Source organism: Lytechinus pictus, chromosome 15, assembly GCF_037042905.1.
Source record: "Lytechinus pictus isolate F3 Inbred chromosome 15, Lp3.0, whole genome shotgun sequence".
In the NCBI taxonomy this organism is placed as follows: Eukaryota; Metazoa; Echinodermata; class Echinoidea; order Temnopleuroida; family Toxopneustidae; genus Lytechinus; species Lytechinus pictus.
In genome coordinates this window covers 16,116,645-16,138,764 of record NC_087259.1, presented here as the reverse complement: position 1 = coordinate 16,138,764, position 22,120 = coordinate 16,116,645, and the positions used below count along the sequence as shown (strand labels likewise).

Below are 22,120 nucleotides of genomic sequence, written 5' to 3'. Positions count from 1 at the left end.
AAAGGGCGAATGAGAGAGGGGAGAGATGAAGGGAGGAGAGGGATTAAAGAGTTGGAAATGAAAAGGGAGAAGAGAGGGGAGTTGGGGAGAGATGAGGGGAGGAGAGGGGTTAAAGAATGGGAAAGGGGAGAGAGAGGAAAGAAGGGGGGGGGTAAAAGGGCGAATGAGAGAGGGGAGAGATGAAGGGAGGAGAGGGGTTAAAGAGTGGGAAATAAAAGGGAGGAGAGACAATGGAGAATAAGCGTTAGGAAAGGGAGAGAGGAGGACGGTGAGGAGAGTGAAAACGGGAGGGATGAGGTGAGAGAAAGATTTGGGTGGTGGTTGTAAAGTAAGAAATAAGATAGACAATGCCATTAATAATTCGCTTTTTTATTATTTTGGGGTAAAGGTTGACACAAAATCATTGTGTTCAAATACAACAGGTAAAGACTGAACAAATGTGAATAATATTTAGTACCTAGGAAGAGCTATAGTGATGTTTAAAAAAAAACACTTGCAAACGTTTGAATGATTAAACTGGTTTTCATTGGTTTCTAATATTGGGGTGAATGAGAGGAAAAACGATGCTTCAAATTATTTGGTTACTTTGACTAAGTATGAACCTTTTTTCTTTTTTTTTTTTACAATACATGAATGACAGAATTAGTTTTTTTTTACAAATTCGGTTTTATGAAGACGATAGATATATTTTTCTACGTCGCTTTTATATATCAAATTTGATACTAAATGAATGTGTCTTCAACCTCTACTTATCAAAAAGAAAATGAGACAAAATTGAATTATTACGATTAGATGAGAGCAAACTTATTTCAGTTTTTATTGATTTTGTCAAATATATTTTGCTTGACTCAATAAATAGTCTATTTCATGGTTAATAAGTTTAACTTAACTATAACTAGTTCCCATCTTTTAAACCTTATAAAAGAAACCACCGTCCAACAACTACAAATATCACCTACATATCCTCGATTATCGTAGCCATGACAACCATCATCGTGTATATTCTTTGGCGGGAAATCCCCTCTGACGATAAGTTTGATATCATCTCTGTTAGTTTTCAGTGTTTCATCATCAATGTACGCCCCTGTCAATTGCCGAAGACTGGTGCCGTTAAAAGAAATGATCTCGTCCCCGATCTGTAAAGAAATGTGAAAAATGATTATTGATTTTTCATAGGATGGCGTCACAATTGATTTAAATTCACTTGGTCTATATCCGGGGTCTACATAATACCTTGGTCACATTTGCTCTACGGCGGCCGTAGATACCTGAATTCGAGAAATTTCTGCGGCGGCCGCAGAAAATCTGCGGTGGCCGCAGGGTCGACGTACGGCGGATTCCTACTTTTACAGGCCGTAGGGGTGGCCGCAGAATTTTAAAGCGGAGTTATAACATTTTTTCTTTTCTACGCTCGCCGTAGAAATTAGACTAGCCGTAGGCATGGCGTAGAACGGTCTACGGCGGCCGTACGTCGAGCGTACGGTGGCCGTGCGGCTGCCCTCGTGTTTTTCTTCCCTCCTTTCCCCTTCTCCTTTTGTGTTATCTGCACTGGAGCCACCAGGCGCGTATTTAGAATTTTGCACCTCGGGGGCCCTACCTATAATTTTGGCCCATATGCATGTGTACTTTTCAGAAAAAATGGCGACCCCTCCTCGTCAGGCTAACAGGTGACTTAAATGCATGTTGAATTATCTTATTTCAAAATCACATGAAAAAGGGCAACTGCAGACCAATTTTTTAATGATGACTTGATAAAAAGTAATCTATCCATGAATATGATGTAATACCACTTTTTTTTAAGAACAAATGTGACCAGGAAGCACAGATATTGCCCTTTCACCAGCGGCTAACTTGGGTAAAATATGACGTTATTATCATTATCATTATTATTTGTATTATCATGGGGAGTTAAATGCTGATTTTTGTTGCTTCCTATATAGGGTGTAGTTCTTGATTAAGACTAAAGCGTTTATTAACATCTTAACTTTATTCATACAAACAAGTTAACATGGTTAAGGGAGATTTATTTCATAAGTCCAAATAAATAATGCGAACGCGATTTTTGATAGCTTGTGTATAGACCTGAAAATAGAATATTCTGAGAATTTTTGTAAGCATGAGCAGGATGGGTATCTTTCTATCTGTCAGGGCGAGCTGAAAATTGTCTATATTCCAAAATGACCTAAAGTTTGGAAATTTTAAGCATTATTGGTAATCATGAACAGGATGGGCACTTAAAAATTATTCGATCTGAGCGCGAAGCGCGAGCTGAACCATTTTTTATATTTCGTTCCAAAACTAGACATTCTACGCAATTTAGGTAATCATTAACAGGATGTCCATCTAACTAATCATTCGATGCGAGCGCGAAGCGCGAATCACCCCAAAGGTCGATTTGCCCCCCCCCCCTCCCTTCCTAGGTCGAACATTACTGATCGTATAATACTCAGATCAGTGTCAAACATTAATTTGGCGACCCCCCCTTCCTAGGTCGAACATCAATTTGCCCCCCCCCCACTTTTATTACTCCCCCTTTCCCCCTTTTCTCTTCTTCTTGTTTCCTTCTCTCTTTCTTTTCTCCCTTTTCTCTTTCTCTTCTTTCCCCCTCCTTTTTTATCTCCCTTTTCTTTCCCTTTCTTTCCTCCCTCTTTTTGGCGCCCCTTTTTCCCCTACCCGGGGGCCCGGGCCCCGAACCCTCCCCCCTCCCTCCCACCCAGAATACGCGCATGGGCATGGTGCGACACTTTGAAAACTTTCTGAAATGAAATGTCTAATGTAAAATATCATGAGTGTGACAAGCAATTCATGGTATACTCACTGTATAGTTCCCCTGCGGCCGCCGTGAGGGCGCCTTGTGGCCACCTCGCGTCTGCCGTAGTATTTGTCAAAAACCTACGGCCAGCGCAGGGTCGCCCTAGGGCGACCGTACGTCATGATTTCAAGGACATACGTCAGCCGCAGATTTTTTTCTCCATAAATTAAAAAATACGCCGTGCGGCGACCGTAACATATGTGACCGCTAGAGTAAGTGGCCGTGGAAATTCTGAGGCGACCGTAGAATTGCTACTCGCCGTAGAAATTTTAGAATCTACGGCGGCCGTAGCAAATGTGACCAAGGTATAAGCAGTTGGTCTATTCTTCATATAGTCTTGTACCTCATCGGCTTAACTCATTTGGTCGACTTTGTTCTATTCACTGTTTAGTCTACATATGCTCTAATACCAATTTAGTTTGTTTACCATTTAGTCTAATGCTAATGTGGTCTAATATAGACTCCGTTTTCTTTCCCTTTGTTTCGTTCCATTTCGTTCATTTTCATTAAACGAATACACTATGTTTTGTTTCGTGCATCTTGATATAAAACAGCAAATTTCTAACTAAAAAACTTATATAGTCAAGATTATCATACAAACAGGTTGGGAATGGAGGAGGCTTCTAAACAAACGGAGCTTGTAGAGTGAAGCTTCATATTAAAATGTTCTTATAAATACGTATTATAGACAAAAAGGGCGATTTGCCGCCAATTCAGAAGAAGGGTCCCGGCCGGATCGGAGGTGAAACTGTACTCCGTTTCATAAGAGTTAGTCCAGATGAATAGATTCATTTTATTTCTACCTTAATTTGTACCTCGTTCTTAAATGAATCAAAATCAATATAGACCCCCCCAAAAAAAAAAAAAAAAAAAAAATGACAACTCGAGCATTATTTTGCACTTTGTCAAATGAATATATAACCAGTTCTCCGTATCATATAGATTAAGTGGCGTTAGTCCACTTGGATATCAGACGAAATTGGATCGAGACCAACAAGTAGACACAGCAGTTATGTATACCTAGTGGCAACAACCTTATTATAATATTAATTTGTTACTGTTATGGTGAATTAGGATGTGAAAACTCCCTCTAATCAGTATTCATCACAAACCTTTTCATTTACGAATGGCGCATTTCATTATCATGAAGTTTATCGAAAATTTAATTCATATCAGGTCGATTTTAGTAAATAATTACATGTACATGTAAAATCAAAGACGGAATGACAAATATGGCCCACTTTTGGCTCGCTCACTTCGCTCGCATGGATTTTTCCCGGCACGATGTGCGTTTATAAGGTGTCGATAATGATGCACATTTGTTTTCGAAGAAATGAGGAAAACGGTATGGAAAACGGTATGTTTCGACCTATAGATAAGATATGCATATATTGGTCCATGACTGAATAATCGTGTGATCAATCATCCTTGAATGAGGTACTTTTCTAACAGGATATAACACTTGTATATAAGGTTGAAATTTAACTCAAGAAGCACGTAGAAATCCGTGAATACAGCCTTTAAAGGGCATTATTTTTTACCCTGGAGAATACACATTAAGACGAGTTTTTGAAAACAGTTCCCACCCCCCCCCCCCCCTCCGCCACCCAGTGGGCCTACATAGAGGAGAAATAGAGTAATAATCATTATTAGACGTGTTGACGGTGTATTACCGCTAGTCCTTGGTTGATATTCTCAGTGTTTTTTGTTGAGACACTGAACGATGAATGATTTTTGTTGGCTGTTATCATTTCGTTGTATTTTGAACCCATAACCTTGTGTGGTTCGCTTAACCACGACGAAGCGAAAAGACTTCTCTAAATCCTGCAAAAGAGAATATAGGATAGTTAATTCAAAGATAATAATAGGAAGATGTGGATGAGTAGAAAAGTAGGGGTGAGAAAAAGAAGTAGTGGTAGCAGTAGAAGTAGTAGTGATAGAAGTAGAAGCAGTAGGCCTAGTAGTAGTAGTAGTAGTAGTAGTAGTAGTAGTAGTAGCAGTGGTAGTAGTAGTAGTAGTAGTAGTAGTAGTAGTAGTAGTAGAAGTAGTAGTAGCAGTAGAAGTAGTAGTAATAGAAGTAGAAGCAGAAGTAGTAGTAGTAGTAGTAGCAACAGTGGTAGTAGTAGTAGTAGCAGTAGTAGTAGTAGTAATAGAAGTAGAAGCAGTGGTAGTAGAAGTAGTAGTAGTAGTAGTAGTAGTAGTAGTAGTAGTAGTAGTAGTAGTAGTAGAAGCAGTAGTAGTAGTAGTAGTAGCAGCAGCGGTGGTGGTAGTAGTAGTAGTAGTAGTAGTAGTAGAAGTAGAAGCAGTAGCCCGGAGCAGTAGTAGTAGTAGCAGCAGTGGTAGTAGTAGTAGTAGTAGTAGTAGTAGTAGTAGTAGTAGTAGTAGTAGAAGTAATAGTAGTAGTAGTAGTAGTAGTAGTAGTACTAGTAGTAGTAGTAGTAGTAGTAGTAGTAGTATTAGTAGTAGTAGTAATAGTAGTAGTAGTAGTAGTAGTAGTAGTAGTAGTAGCAGCAGCAGCGGTAGTCGTAGTAGAAGTAGTAGTAGTAGTAAGTAGTAGTAGTAGTAGTAGAAGTAGTGTAGTAGTAGTAGTAGTAGTACTAGTAGTAGTAGTAGTAGTAGTAGTAGTAATAGTAGTAGTAGTAGTAGTAGTAGTAGTAGTAGTGGTGGTAGTAGAAGAAGTAGTGTGGTAGTAGTAGCAGTAGTAGCAGTAGTAGTAGTAGTAGTAGTAGTAGTAGTAGTAGTAGTAGTATAGTAGTAGTAGAAGTAATAGTAGTAGTAGTAGTAGTAGTAGCAGCAGCAGCGGTAGTAGTAGTAGTAGTAGAAGTAGTAGTAGTAGTAAGTAGTAGTAGTAGTAGTAGTAGTAATAGTAGTAGTAGTAGTAGTAGTAGTAGTAGTAGTAGTAGTAGTAGTAGAAGTAGTGTAGGTAGTAGTAGTAGGAGGAGTAGTAGTAGTAGTAGTAGTAGTAGTAGTAGTATAGTAGTAGTAGTAGTAGTAGTAGTAGTAGTAGTAGTAGTAGTAGTAGTAGTATAGTAGTAGTAGTAGTAGTACTAGTAGTAGTAGTAGTAGTAGTAGTAGAAGTAGTAGTAGTAGTAGTAGTAGTAGTAGTAGTAGAAGTAGTAGTAGTAGTAGTAGTAGTAGTAGTAGTAGTAGTAGTAGTAGTAGAAGAAGTAATAGTAGTACTGTGATCACAGTGTGTGCACGACGTGTTCAACAATGTGGGACAATAAGTTCACAATGTGTTCAGGGTTTGTGTTCACAGTGTGTTGTAATGTGTTCACCGTGTGTGACAATATATCCACAGTGTGTTCATAGTGTATGACAATGGGTCCACAGTGTGTTCATAGTGTATGACAATGGGTCCCCGGTGTTTTCACAATGTGTGGCAGTGTGTTCACAATGTGTGGCAATATGTACACAGCGAGTTAACAGAGTATGTTCACATATAGTAGACTATATGAGGATGTGATTCACGCTATCAAATGCTTAAAAGTTATACAGTAAAGATAATTTAAAATGTGGACACCTCGACAGTGTGAGTTATCACAGTGTGGACTATATGTGGAATCGTGATGTTAAAATGCTCAAATCTAACAATGTGAAGATACACCTCGACAGTGTGAGTATTTTCACATCGCGTTCACAATGTAGTCCACATGAAGGAATGTAATTTATGCTGTTAAAATGTGGAGATGATTTCCAAGTGTGGACACCTCGACAGTGTGAGTATTCATACTGTGTTCACATAGTGATCCATCGATGTATGTGAAAATGAGATTTACGTTGGTAAAATACTTGAATTCCACAGTGTAAAGGCAACATCACATTGTGTTTTACACTGTGTACATACTGTGAATACATTTAATACAATATGGGACATTGTTCTTTCCCAATTCCAATTGTTATACATACCCGACTCTGATGAGTCTGGATGGGAAGAAAGAAAGAGAGTCATTAAAAAGCGGTATGTATAATCATCAAAGCGCATCTAAACCGCTGTAACTCAACGGCCCGTTTATAGGCTATGGTATAGTAAAATGAAAATTGAATGGGTTTGTGTAACATTTGTTACGTTTATTGTGCTCTTTTCACTAATGCATTGATAGGAAAGTAAATACATTAGTTATTATTCCAAGAAAAACATGAACGATTCGAGTGTCACACGAGCCGATAAATTGAATCTGGTAAAGTCACAAATTTAGATAAGAGTTTTGATTAAAATTTAAACCCGGATTCAGAATACGGGCCGACTTCTTGAAAAGTAAAAAACACCTAAAGTTAAGATGGGATCATATCAACTTCGATAAGAAGTTAAATGAAGTTAAATTTTCGGTAAACTGCGAAATATATGAATGAATTATATGATATATCAATTTTTGCAGGGTTGACAAAAATGGAATTCTTCATTCAAATATGAATAGGATACAAACATAGCAATTCACCATGTTCGTGGAGAAATGAAATCTTGTTTGATATCATGAGGAAGGCTACATATGACTACTATTATGATTGTTTAATAATAATTCTGACCTGCACCGGCTGCACGTTTCCCCGGATATATTGATGGGGGTCACTATATGCCGTGACCAGGGGCGGATCCAGGGTTTTTCATGGGGATCGAGGGAGCACATTTTCCCGATGACAAGCATAAAAAGTTATCACTTTCGAAAGGGGAGGCACACTTGGGTAAAATAAGTATTTTTACATTAAACATTTTGATTATTGATTTGATTGATTGATTGATTGATTTTATTAATTGGCAAGTCACCATAACATATATACAGTAGCATTAAAACAACAGGCTTGCACAGGATGACCCACGAAAGCTCGAAAGCTTATTTCCAGTGGGGTCCTCAATATACAGAATTAAGATAATAAAATGTTAAAATTATACTATTTACATATTAAAAATGAAGAAAAAAAATCAGAATTTACTATTACCAATAAATAAGATATATAGACAATAAATAAGATATATACAAGAATATAACGAAGAAGAAGAAGAAAAGAAGGAGAAGGAAGAGGAGGAACAGAAGAAGAGAGGGGACGAGGAGTAGAAGGAGACGGAAGAAACTGATAACGAAGGGAAATAAATAAGGAGAAGAACAACAGCATAAACGTGACGACAATAACAACAAGAAGAGGAGAATAGGAAGAAATAAAAGAAATAGAAAGAATAGAAGAAAGGACATATCGAAGCTTCAATCAAACTATGTAAAATACATAATAATACCTAGTAGAGAAGAGAAAAGAACTAGGTCAGTATTCAGGCTAAATCAACCGTACAACATATCATTTGCATCTTCTTTTTGACTCTCAAGTGAAAAATATTCTTTCAATTTCCTCTTAAAATGCAAAAAGTTTCCTATTTCCTTTATATCATTGGGAAGGGAATTCCAATGTTTTATAGCATTGTAATAAAATGAGTTACCAATACTACCTACCCTTTCTGGTAAGCAAAAATTGAAATGGCTGTTTCTTGTATTATAGTTATGTATTTTCGGTAACTAGATTAAAGTTTGATCCAATGTAATGATTCGAACTATTGTGATAGATTTTATGCACGTGGTGCAAAATAAGCTGTTTTGATCTTTTGTTGACTTCAAGAAAACCTGCTCCAGAGAGGGGTGTCTGGAAAACGAAGACCGAAGACCGGGGACTCATATCACACTCGTGTGAAAGCGTTTGTAGTTCACGCCCGAAGTGTGTACAAAGCAGTGCAAAGTGTGTACAAAACACGTGCGCGGGTTAGAATGGACTTTGGACCTTGCCCCGACACATGTTCTCCCATTGACAATGCACGGGTCCCCGGTCTTCGATCTTCGTTTTCCAAACCCGTTGTTGGGTGTCTGGAAAACGAAGACCGAAGACCGGGGATCGCATTCGTTTAGCTACGATACCACTTATAAATGTCATTATGAAGGCCTCTATTATTCAGCTCAAATTCAAGAATATTCTGATCTAGAATACATTAATGTCATTAATTGGCTGATAATGAAGTCATGTTAATTGCTTGTGTCAATAATTAGTATAGTTAGACCAGTTGAAGCGGGATAGGTCTCCCAGTTTACACCACTATTCCACTGAGACAAGTAACAAACTCCAGTAATCAATCAGACCAGTTTCAAATTTCCAGTTAAAGGTTAACTCTAGACCAGTAATTTCAGACCAGTTTAATTCTTAACTGGTCCAGTAAAGTGAACTCGACCAGTTAGACCAGTATGCCGTTTTTCCATTTTCCAGAATTACATTCTGTGAACTGGTTTTTCCTTCTTAATTGGCTGACATTAATTTGCAATTTTACTATACCATTGACATAACGCATGTCCCCGGTCTTCGGTCTTCGTTTTCCAGACACCCAACAACAGGTTTGGAAAACGAAGACCGGGGACATGCGTTATGTCAATGGTATAGTAAAATTGCAAATTAATGTCAGCCAATTAAGAAGGAAAAACCAGTTCACAGAATGTAATTCTGGAAAATGGAAAAACGGCATACTGGTCTAACTGGTCGAGTTCACTTTACTGGACCAGTTAAGAATTAAACTGGTCTGAAATTACTGGTCTAGAGTTAACCTTTAACTGGAAATTTGAAACTGGTCTGATTGATTACTGGAGTTTGTTACTTGTCTCAGTGGAATAGTGATGTAAACTGGGAGACCTATCCCGCTTCAACTGGTCTAACTATACTAATTATTGACACAAGCAATTAACATGACTTCATTATCAGCCAATTAATGACATTAATGTATTCTAGATCAGAATATTCTTGAATTTGAGCTGAATAATAGAGGCCTTCATAATGACATTTATAAGTGGTATCTTAGCTAAACGAATGCGATCCCCGGTCTTCGGTCTTCGTTTTCCAGACACCCAACAACGGGTTTGGAAAACGAAGATCGAAGACCGGGGACCCGTGCATTGTCAATGGGAGAACATGTGTCGGGGCAAGGTCCAAAGTCCATTCTAACCCGCGCACGTGTTTTGTACACACTTTGCACTGCTTTGTACACACTTCGGGCGTGAACTACAAACGCTTTCACACGAGTGTGATATGAGTCCCCGGTCTTCGGTCTTCGGTCTTCGTTTTCCAGACACCCTCCAGAGAGTTCGGTGTAGCCAACATGGGTTCTGGGACCAGAACAGCTAATGAATCTAACCATTTTATTCTGTATAATTTTCAACTTCTTTTTATCGAGTTCGCTTATGCCACTAAACCAAGCAGGGTTGGCATAGTCAAATAAACTCTGAATAAGAGCAAAACAGAGAATACGCCTTGCTTTTTGATCCATACAACTTTGATACCTGTACAAAAATTTCAAACGGGCATTCGCCCTTTTTACGATTGATTCTACTAAAGATGAAAATGAAAGGGAGCTAGTCAACTCAATGCCTAAATACTTTACAGATTCTTTCCTATGAATTATATTATTATTGTATGATACTTCAAATTCAAATGAAGTTTTATGATTACTTTTAGAACAAAACAGAATGCTTTCGGTTTTGCCTAAGTGTAACGATAATCTATTATCAGTCATCCAATCGACACATGTAGACAGCTGTTCGCTAAGTTTTTCCTCAACAAATTTTGGGTTGGCATTTGAACAAAGTAGTACGCTATCATCTGCATACAATAATAATTTACAGTCAGCTTTTAAACAAATAGACATGTCATTAATATAAGTTGAAAATAGGATTGGGCCTAAAATACTTCCCTGTGGAACTCCACACGTTATAGGCATAATTTTGGAACAAATATCGCGAATAGCCACTACTTGATGTCGATTCGACAAGTAGGATTTGAACCATGCTACAGTAACCTGGTTAAAACCCATTATTTGTAATTTTTTCAATAAGATGCCGTGATTAACTGTATCAAATGCTTTTTGAAGATCTAGGAGTACCATCCCAACGAATTGTCCCTTAGACATATTTGTTCTCAGATAATCAGTCAAGTGAATAAGGCATGTCTCAGTCGAATAGTCATGTCGAAAACCTGACTGATATTCGTAAATCATATCATTTTCTTTAAAATATTTTTCGATCTGAACACATACCGCCTTTTCTAGAATTTTGGATACTATGCTTAAAACACTGATAGGTCTATAGTTTTCAACAGCAGTTTTATCTTTCTTCTTATGAATAGGAGTTACTTTTGCAATTTTCATATCCTCTGGGAAAGTGCTAGTAAAGATAGATAGATTTATTAAGAAATTTAATGGTTTGTACAAACTCTTTGCTCCTTCTTTTAGAAATTTAGCAGGTATCAAATCTAACCCAGTGCTTTTTGATACATTTAATTTACGCAACTCATTAAAAATGAATTGATCACTAACAGGTAATAATTCAAATTTATCTTGGCTTATACCCTTTTTTTCATAAAATTTACGAATGTTTTCACTGTCTGCACTGAAAATGTCTTTGCAAGATGGAAGTTTATCTACCAACGTAGCTGCGACATTTGTAAAATAGGAATTGAATTCATTGGAAATAGTTATCTTATCATGACATAATTCTCCGTCAATTGAAACGACTAATTCTTGGTCCTTTCCATTTTTCTTTTTTAATCCCAAACTTTTTAGATTCTGCCAAAGTCTTTTAGAATCATTTTTATTTTCTTCTATTTTATTTTGTAGGTATTCTAATTTGGCCTTTTTCACCTCTCTTTGAACCATATTTCTTGTATCTTTTGGAAAGCGTGTCATAATCCTGATCGCTTAGATTTTTCTTCATTTTTTTATACGCCACATTTCTTTCTCGAATAAGAGAAATAATATCTTTAGTCATCCAGTTTTCTGATCTCTGTTTAATTCTAATCCGTTTTTGAGGCGCTATCATATTCAACGTTGAAATAAAAGTATTTTGAAAAACTGACCAAGCCTTATTTACGTCAGTGCATTGGGTTAAATCTGACCAATCAACGGCAGACAGTTTAAGATTGAAAGATTCTTCGCTATATTTTTTCAACGATCTGATATCAGTGGTTCTGTGAACACCTATAGCCAGCCTAATTTTCTTTCGTGTACAGAAAGTAAAAGAATGGTCACTTATACCAAGATCAATAACACCACTTTGACTTATTTTTTGTTCGTTATTACAAATCACATGGTCCAATAAAGAAGAACATGTGTGAGTGACACGGATTGCATCTTTGATGAGTTGGCTAAATCCATGAAGACTCAATAAGTCAGTATATTTTTTAGCCAGTGGAGATTTCTGAAAAAGACAAACATTCATATCGCCTAAAAGTATAATTTCATCATCTTTCTTTAATGTATCGAGAATATTTGACATCTTCTCAATAAATTGATTGCTTTTCGGAGGCCTATAAATGACGCCAGCAATAATTGGTTTTGATCTTGGTAGAAGCAAATTAATCCACAGTGATTCAGAATCACCTGTACTTAAAACATCTATGATATTGAATGCAATATCATTTCGGACATAAAAACATACACCACCCCCAGAGCCTGATAATCTATCATTGCGTATTACTTTGTATCCATCTATATTGATTTCTTCATCGTTCACCGAGTTATTTAGCCATGTTTCTGTGAAAGCAATGACTGCAAGATTCTTTCTCTTAAAAAGAATTCGAAGTTCTGAAATTTTTGGTAGAATAGATCTAACATTTAGATGTACAAAGTGAAGGCCTTTTACAGCAAATATGTTTTCAAAATCTTGATAAAGTAAACTTGAATCCTTCGAGTTTTTTTGTTGTAAATTTGGCTCTGGAATGTTTTCGGGTACCCGAATTTCTTTCTCACAGTTTACAATAGTATTATTGTAGTCGTCAAATAAAGATTCACAGAAAGATGGTAAAAAACAGGTTGAACAAAACCATTCCTCATCGGGGCTCAAATATAGATTTGAATATATTTCCAGGCTTATTTCTTGACAGTGAATATGATACCATCTTTTACAAGTGGAACAAAGAAGGCCGCACTGATTTGATTTTACTGGTTTTTCACAGTTTCCACATGGAAACTTAAATTTTGGGCCTGGGTTTGATTCAATATCACCAGACAATAATAAGAGAAGGAAAACAATGATTTTGGTCACTTCCGTATTCATTAATTCTATGGAAGGGATCCATTTGTTTTGAAAATAATAAAAGAACAATTTGGGATATATCATTCTGAAGTTTATTTTTTCATAACAAATCGTTTTGCAGGTAAAGTCGTGCATAAACACAGAACTCACCAGGTCAATTGATCTGTTATATAAATCAAAATTTCCCATTTCCATCTTTGCCATCATAGTATCATATTCTTCCATCAATCAAATAGGTATATATGGAGATACATGTACTTAACCATTAAGTAATGATCTCACTAACAGTAAATAGTCCTGCCACTCTCTTGTCGAAGTCCTCGATCTGGTTGTCTCACCATGCCTTCTGACATTTCCGTGTAAGTTGGTCGTAGGAGCAGCTACGTCAGCATAGGACCTTCCATCAAATAAGTTTGGACGTCGATGCTTCTGGTTTGGTAAGACACGGCGGATGTTTGCTGCGAAGATACCCTGGCCAATTTTGTTAAGGTGGACCCCATCACGACCTAGGTGTTGCTCGCCGATGTTGTCATTGATGACGAACCCCCATGAGTTTCGCCTCGCAGAATCCCTCAAGGTGGAGTTGACGAAGTCGATCCTCGATGGTTCTCAAGAGGGGGGGGGGGACGGACCGGCTGTGCCCGCCCCCCCCCCCCCCTGTATCCACCATTGGCTGTGACTTCTTTGTTTTCTTGAATCGAATGTGATGGATATGCGGTTCACTGATCTGGGGCCCGTTGCAGAAAGAGTTTCAATCACTCGCAACTCTATAAAATCATGCACAACTTGATTTTCAACCAATCAACAGCGCGCATTTGGGACTTGCGATTGATTTTTTGGCTTGCGTTCAAACGCAACTCTTTCTGCAACGGGCCCCTGAGAGTAAACAGATGAGTGATCAGACTTCGGGCCCCGTCTTACAAAGAGTTGCGATTGATCTGATCGATCGAAGCTATGGATGGCCAGCATGGTCAACATCTACTATGCGTGTTTGTTCAAAATATTTTCTAGCTATGATGTACTGTATATTTATGCATTCATCGTTGTCTTGAAAATTCAGTGTGCTTCTCTTTGTTTACAACGGACATTGTGCAAATTTTCTGTAGAAAAAATTATGACACTGATGGATTTCCATAGAGTTACGATTGTAACTCTTTGTAAGACGGGGTCCTGATCATAGCAACTTATGGTGGCCATAACGGGGGAGGGGGGGGGGTCCAAATAAGAATAAAAGCACTTTGGAGTTATGCAATGGGACAGGTGCGTTGCTTTGTCAATGGTTACCTTATCTTTTCTTATAGGTATACATAAGGGCTTACACTAAGGGCCTTTTCACACGTGAATCTTGAATTATCATCAGGCTATTGTAATAGTGACTGTGATTAGCGTTCGTGATTCTAATCATGTTCTAGTTTGGTTTCACACGTGCTAAATATTCGTCATTACCCTTATTTTTCACTGGAATCCAAATTATGATTTTTTTTTTACCCTGTGAAAGGGCGGTACACCATTGTAAAAGGCCTCACTGCATCGAGTGAAACCATTCTGATTTCTTTCAAATGCGGTTCCATTGCAAGGAATACAATGTGTACCAGAATCCCGGGGGGCCACTTCCATTCACGAGTGGATACCATGCGTGACCATGGGGTCTCGAAAAGCACCCTAAACACGTAATTTCCATATTCTGAAAATTCACCCCTTAACAAGTATTGGCGTGTGAAACCCTACCCTTAACAATTATTGGAAACAAAACGATACTCTTGGCAAATGTTCCCTGAAATGAACCCCTAAACAAGTACAGGAATGTTTTATTGTTACGGGTCCTTCGGTCGTCGGCTTTACCTTATTTGGTAGTGACGACCCAACCTTCTACACCTCGCGCAAATCGGACTCTAAACACGAAGTGTTGGGGCAAAAAGGCATCCTTTAATAAACATTTTAATTTTGTTTTATCATCCCCGCGAATTCGACCCTAAACACGTAATTTCCTAGCGAAATAGATAGGCCTACCCTTTTTTCATTATTTTTGTGTTTTTGACACCCTTATCACGTTACGTACGTAACGTGCCCTATCGTGCAACCGCGTAGCCAGGATTTCATTTTGGAGGGGGTGGTAAATGCACGCGAAGCGTGCCAACACTTACAGAGCGCGCGAAGCGCGCTCCCTAGGGGGTGGGTGCAGGGAGGGAGAGTTTCCCCCTCCCGCGCGAAGCTTTCGGTGTTTCATAAATTAAAATAAAAAGGAGCCGCCTCCCTTGTCTCTAGTACCTATATCAGCTCCAATTCATTTGACTATATTGTGATTTTGAACCTTGTTTTCAAAAGTGATTGTAAAACGAACAAAAAAGGGATAAAATGGAGGAAATTGAAATAATATTAACCCAGCGCGGAAGCTAAAGCGTTTTATATTTTTTTGGCAAAAAAAATGGTCCCGAGAAAAGGTTATTTTCTAAGTTATGTTGAATACTTCCCTTGGAAAGATCAGATTTGATTACAAACAATTTAGCGACAGTGCATATCTTAACTCGCAAAACAGAGGAGAAAAAGGATATATGCCGGGAGGAAGATATTCCTCCCCGTGCAGAGCAATGAAACTCTGAAATTTCAAAGGGCGGACGTTTCATCAAATGCAGATATCTCTTATACCCCCATCAGCTCTATTTCAATTAATTTTTCTAAGATTATTGAACTTCATTACAAGGAAAATAGTGCGCAAAAAGTTGAAACTTCTGTGATTATATAAATTATATAAAACAGGATGTTGTATAATTTATTTCACTTATCCTGATGCGCTTCACTTTGAATGACAAAGAAACTTAAGTGTCATTCAAAATTTCAAACTGAGGGCGCAAAACAGGACAGGAGATGAATGTGCAGGGAAATGACATGAAGTTAAATAGAATTTGAAAAAAAATATGGTACTTTTTTTTTATCTAATACGACTCGAATTGTATACCTTCCTCTTTTTAAATTAGGAACCTGTTTGCCCCCAAATTATGGTTGTTTAGTAATGAGCTGAAAAGCGGGAGAAGTTGCCTAAATGGAGGTGACGGCAGAAATTGAGATAAAGATTTTACCCGCCCGGAGCTGACCCGACCAGAAGTTGCGCGATCAATTTAAAAAAATATAAATTCATATACTTCGGCCTAACCTTACTCTAATTCCATGCCCTATTGTATACATTTGAACTTTAACTGGCGAGAAACACATATAGCTGAGGTGGAAAAACAGAGTTAGAGAAAGAGTGAGGGAAACAAAGGAGAACTACAATATTGTCATTTAACCGCGCGCAGCGCGAAAGCAAAATTCATATATATAAATTTAGAGCAAGAGTCACGGAGTTTCTTTTTTGAGAAAAAAATAAAGAATAAAAAGAAAAACCCACAAAGCTACCTTTCTTCCCTTTCCTCCCTTCGCTTTTCCTTTTCTCCTCTCTTTTTCCCTTCTTTTTTTTTCTTTTTGGGGACGTTTTGGGGGGGGCGACCGCCCCCACCGCCCCCCCCCTGGCTACGCGCCTGCTATCGTGAAAAAGACATCCTTTTTACGTGTTTTTTTGGTCGCGCATGGTATCCACTCGTCAATGTAAGTGCCCCCCCCCCCCCGGGACCAGAATGGTATCGTGACGTACGTCTTATGACGCCAGGAAAATAGGACAGCTATTTAAGACATGCATAGTTAATTCACTGATTACATTCATTAACAATCTAACAATTTTACACAACTGTTACCATGGTTACCGTTAGTAACAGATGACTCCCATGTTGTTTCCCTATATGCGAGGAACCTCAGCGACCTCATGGAGATTTTTCTTCAAGAGAGAAGACTTCTATATTTCTGGATGGGGTAATGGGAGAGGCATTTGCCCATCCCCCCCCCCCCCGTCGTGTCGTCACCAACTCTTCATTATTATCGTATACTATTATCTCTAATTTGTATTTCTTTGTACTCGTGTATTGTGATTTTGCTGTTGGTGTAGTTAGATATACAGTACCAAGAATTTTCTGATGAACGGAAAATTGAATTGAATATTATTTAATTGAAGAAGATTTTAAAACAGCAAGAATTACTCCTGTACATAAGGGAGGATCATTTGATATTGACAATTATAGACCAATTTCTGTGCTTCCAGTCCTGTCCAAAATACTAGAGAGAGCAATACATGATCAATTGTATAAGTACTTAAATGTAAATGATCTACTTGCTAATTGTCAGTCTGGCTTCAGACCGTCTTATTCTACTGCCACTTGTCTAACTGAGATTACAGACTTTTTGTATGATAAAATGGACCGAAAACATGTTACTGGTGGTATTTTCTTGGACTTACGCAAAGCTTTTGATGTTATTCCTCACAATTTTATACTTGCAAAACTTAAGTACTATGGTATTACTGGCAATGAATACAACTGGATGGAATCGTATTTAACAGACAGAAGGCAATTTGTAATGATTAACAATTGTCGCAGTGAATTTTTGAAGATAAAATCAGGTGTCCCACAAGGATCTATACTGGGTCCATTGATATTTTGTATTTTTATTAATGACATGTGTAATTTGAAATTGCATGTACATTCTAAAATGTCTCTTTATGCTGATGATACCGCCATTTTTAATCACGGTGAATCAATTAAGGAGGTACAAAAGTATTTGCAAGATGATTTTGATTCAATAAGTAAATGGCTAGACTTAAATAATATGCATTTACACCCGCAAAAAACAAAAGCCATGGTATTTGGTCAAAAGAAAAAGTTGAGGGGTGCTCATTTGTCAGTGAAATTTAGGAACATACAATTAGAAAATGTAAACAAGATTAAATACTTAGGTGTCATGCTCGATCCGGGCTTGACTTGGTGCGAACATATTACTAATATCGTTTGTAAAATATCTCGGGCAATAGGTTGTGTAAGGCGGATTAAGCACTTACTGTCCTTTGATATTATGAAGAAGCTGTACTTTTCTATGGTTTTACCTTACATTGATTACTGTATTACATCTTGGGGAAGCAGTGCAAAAATACATTTAGATAAGATACAAAAACTTCAAAATAAATATGCCAGAATGCTTTTGAAAAAAGATTATAATACATCACAAATTTCTTTGTTGCAGTCACTGAAGTGGCAATCAGTAGATCAGCGTATAAAATATCAGTATTGTGTTCTTGTATATAAAATAATGAATGATTTAGTTCCAAATTATTTAAAACCTTTAGTATGTAAACAGCCCGTGAAATACAGGACACGGTATTCTTTACGATGCCCCCTTCAGCTTCCCAAAGCTAGAATTGAACATAAAAGAAAATCTTTCGCATATGTCGGACCCAAATTATTTAATGCACTTCCTTCAAATTTACAAGTTTGTACCTCCTTGTTAGTTTTTAAAAAAATATGCAAAGCCTTTCATACGAATTGATAAAGAGCGAAATGATATTCCTTTGATTTACAATGCTATGTATGTTTAAATTGTCACTTCCCACTCTATATTTTGGTGTTAATTGTTTCTGATGTTAGATATTTTGTATTTTGTATTTTTGATGTTGTTTGTTGTTGTTGTTCATAGTTATCTTGACATGTATTTTAAACTGCAGGGCGCCTTTGTAAAGCAGTTTTAAGAACTGAACAGGCCTACCCTGCAGTATAAAATAAATAAAACAAAATAAATAAATAAATAAATAAAAATCAACGAGTAACCATGTAGTACGGCTAATATGAGAATCAGAATTAAGATATACATTGAAATATTCAATCAATCAATTAATCATTCATGTAGCCAAAACATAAAAGAAAGAAACAAAGTAACAAACCAATCAAAATTTTCAACAAAATAGAAGCATCGATCCTGGAGCTGGAGCAGGGGGGGGGGGTTGCCCCAATAATAATTATTGGAAGGACATATATACCGATTAATCTGAACAATTTCAAAATTCATAATTATGCAATGCAAATGAACGCAATCCTGTTCAAATTGGCACACAGACAATATCAAACATACTAAATTATCAATTTTTGACACACTTCACGAATTGGGTGAGCAGAGCGCGCCGAAAATTTGACATTTTCACTTCTCCCTCAATCCTAAACATGGATCCTCCTGCCAACAAATTATGTAAATCATTCAATATTATTAATCAACCAATCAATTGATTTGGCGATCAATCATGTGGGAATATTTTAACGACTTGATTGAAGACTAACACATGCACATATACCCAGTGAGTCCATGGCATAGAGGCTGTTCTCACTCAGTTCCTTAAACTAGTTTAGTGGAAACTAGTTTAGTGGAAACTAGTTTAACGCTAAGTGAGAACGGTCGAAGCGCTCTTGGAAGCGCTCTTCCAAACCAGTTTGGAAGACCACCTCGCGATGTAGTTTTCAAGATCGCTTCGCATCGGAAAAGTGGTTTTAGCGTAAGTGAGGACACAACCGTTCTTCGGGAAGCGATCTTCGCACATTTTGAGCGCGCTACTCCACACGACAGGTGTAGAATGCCTATGAGGCTGTTCTCACTACGTTCCTAAAACTAGTTTACTGGGAACCGGTTCAGAAAGCCAGTTTGGAAGATTGCTTTGCTAGCGTTCTCACTTGATCACACGAAAGTGGTTTTCAAAATCACTTCACGTATAGCGCTCTTGTTGCTATGGAAACGCTCTCAGTGGGGAGACACGTTTCGCGCGAAATTCGAAACCGCAGCATAGGCATTCTACACTAAACTAGTTTAAGGAACTGAGTGAGAACAGCCTCTATGCTGCGGTTTCGAATTTCGCGCGAAACGTGTCTCCCCACTGAGAGCGTTTCCATAGCAACAAGAGCGCTATACGTGAAGTGATTTTGAAAACCACTTTCGTGTGATCAAGTGAGAACGCTAGCAAAGCGATCTTCCAAACTGGCTTTCTGAACCGGTTCCCAGTAAACTAGTTTTAGGAACGTAGTGAGAACAGCCTACTAGTACATTTCTATGGTCCATGGTGAAACGGAGTAAATAAAAGTCACACAACAAACCGTACCCTTGCCTCTTTAGAGCATGGCCGTATACAGAATTTCTTTCGGAGGAGGGGGGGGGGGGAAGCAGACGCGACGCGTAAACTTTCTCAAGTTGAAAGCGACACAGCGAAGCGACCAAGCTTGTCATTTGGGCACTTTTTGGAGTTTTAAAAGTGAAATACGAAGGCTTTCGTGCACACTTTTGGTGAATTTTGTGATAATTTTCAATAGAAAAATAAGTTTTTAAAAAATTAGGGGTCATCATGCCCCCGTATTGTCGTTGCGAGCATTTTGGGGCCAGGGTGAAATTGCCCCAAACGCCTCAAACAGACACTCCAAAATGTATTTGAAGTGCATTATTAGAACTGAAACTTATTTCTACACCAGGAAAAATTAACTTAACAAAAAAAGCAACAAGAAATATTTATAAAAAGTAGAAGGGCCTGTACAAGTACACTGATATTTCACTCTCTCAGCTCATATGCACTTGATCGACTTCCATCGAGGATTCGGGCTAAATTCCGCCCGCCACTTCCGGGGACCAACCAACGTAGTATTTCGATGAAGAGCACTCCGTCGATTCACCGGTTGTCCCTACCGTACACGCGCGCCTATGGGGATTGTGAACTGTAGGAAAAATCGTATAAAATTACACTTTTTGATATTTCTACGAAGACGAAGTTATATAGAAAATGAAGAATATTACAATCAGACCATATCCCTAGAAAATTGCTTCAAGAAATGTCATTATGAAGAGGAAATGGACAAAAATTTGTGAAGAAAAATCACGAAAAAGGAAATCGCATCATGAATATTCATATCATGGGCGGTCCCACATTTGCATGTTATAGCGAGTTTTCCATTATTTAATAAATAATGGCATTATTTAATAAATAATGGCATTATTTAATAAATAATGGTTATTTGTATATAAATAATGATTATTTGAATATAATGGCAAACTGTAAAAATTGTTTATAAATAATGATTATTTATAAATAATGGGATATTGAAACAAAATTATTATTTATAAATAATGAAGTAGATATTTCATTATTTAACAAATAATCTTTATTTATAAATAATGGAAAACTCGAACATTAAATAATGATTATTTATAAATAATGAGAATAATGGTGCACTCGAAAAAATTATTTATAAATAATGAAGTAGACGTTTTCATTATTTAACAAATAATCATTATTTATAAATAATGGAAAACTCAACAAATTATTTATAAATAATGAAAAACAAATAATCATTATTTATAAATAATGAAAAACAAATAATCATTATTTGTAAATAATGAAAAACAAATAATCATTATTTATAAATAATGAAAAACAAATAATCATTATTTATAAATAATGAAAAACAAATGATCATTATTTATAAATAATGAAAAACAAATAATCATTATTTATAAATAATGAAAAACAAATAATCATTATTTATAAATAATGAAAAACAAATAATCATTATTTATAAATAATGGAATGTCGAACTATTATTATTTACAAATAATGAAGTATTACTTGGAATTATATATAAATAATTAGAAATGATATTTTATATAATAGTAGTTATTTACAAATAAAATGTAAATTATATATAAATAATAGTTATTATTTAATAAATGATGATTATATAACAAATAATTGTTCTATATAATATTGGTACATTCGGCGCCTCATAAGAAAGGAAAGAAAGATGCTGTCGAAAACTATAGACCAATAAGTCTGACTTCACTTATTGGAAAGATCATGGAATCTATTGTGCGTGATGCCATTCTCAAACAATTGATTCAGAATGATTTACTGTGCGATGCACAACATGGATTTCTTCCGGGAAGGTCTTGTGTCACACAACTGCTTGAAGTCATGGAATTGTGGACTGCCTCTCTTGATGAAGGACATGAAGTTGATTGCATCTACCTTGATTTCTGTAAAGCTTTTGATTCCGTGCCCCATGAAAGACTGATGAACAAACTCAGATCCTATGGTATAACAGGTAGTCTGGGGAAATGGCTTTACAGCTTCTTGACCCATCGGAGGCAGAGAGTCGTCATTAATGGAAAAACTTCACAGTGGTTACCTGTTAGAAGTGGAGTGCCTCAAGGTAGTGTCCTCGGACCGACAGTGTTTGTTGTATTTATCAATGATCTGCCTGAGGTAGCAAGCAGTATATAGTAAAGATATACGCTGACGACACCAAACTTTTCAGAGAGATCAGAATGGAGGATGACTGTGACAGGCTGCAAGCTGACTTAGACAACTTAGCTGAGT

General features: G+C 37.1%; 1 pseudogene; it reads right to left on the bottom strand.

Moving 5' to 3' along the window:
• Window positions 1-860: 860 nt before the first annotated feature.
• Window positions 861-21,883, bottom strand: LOC129278414 (uncharacterized; annotated as a pseudogene).
• Between the last annotated feature and the right edge of the window lie 237 nt (window positions 21,884-22,120).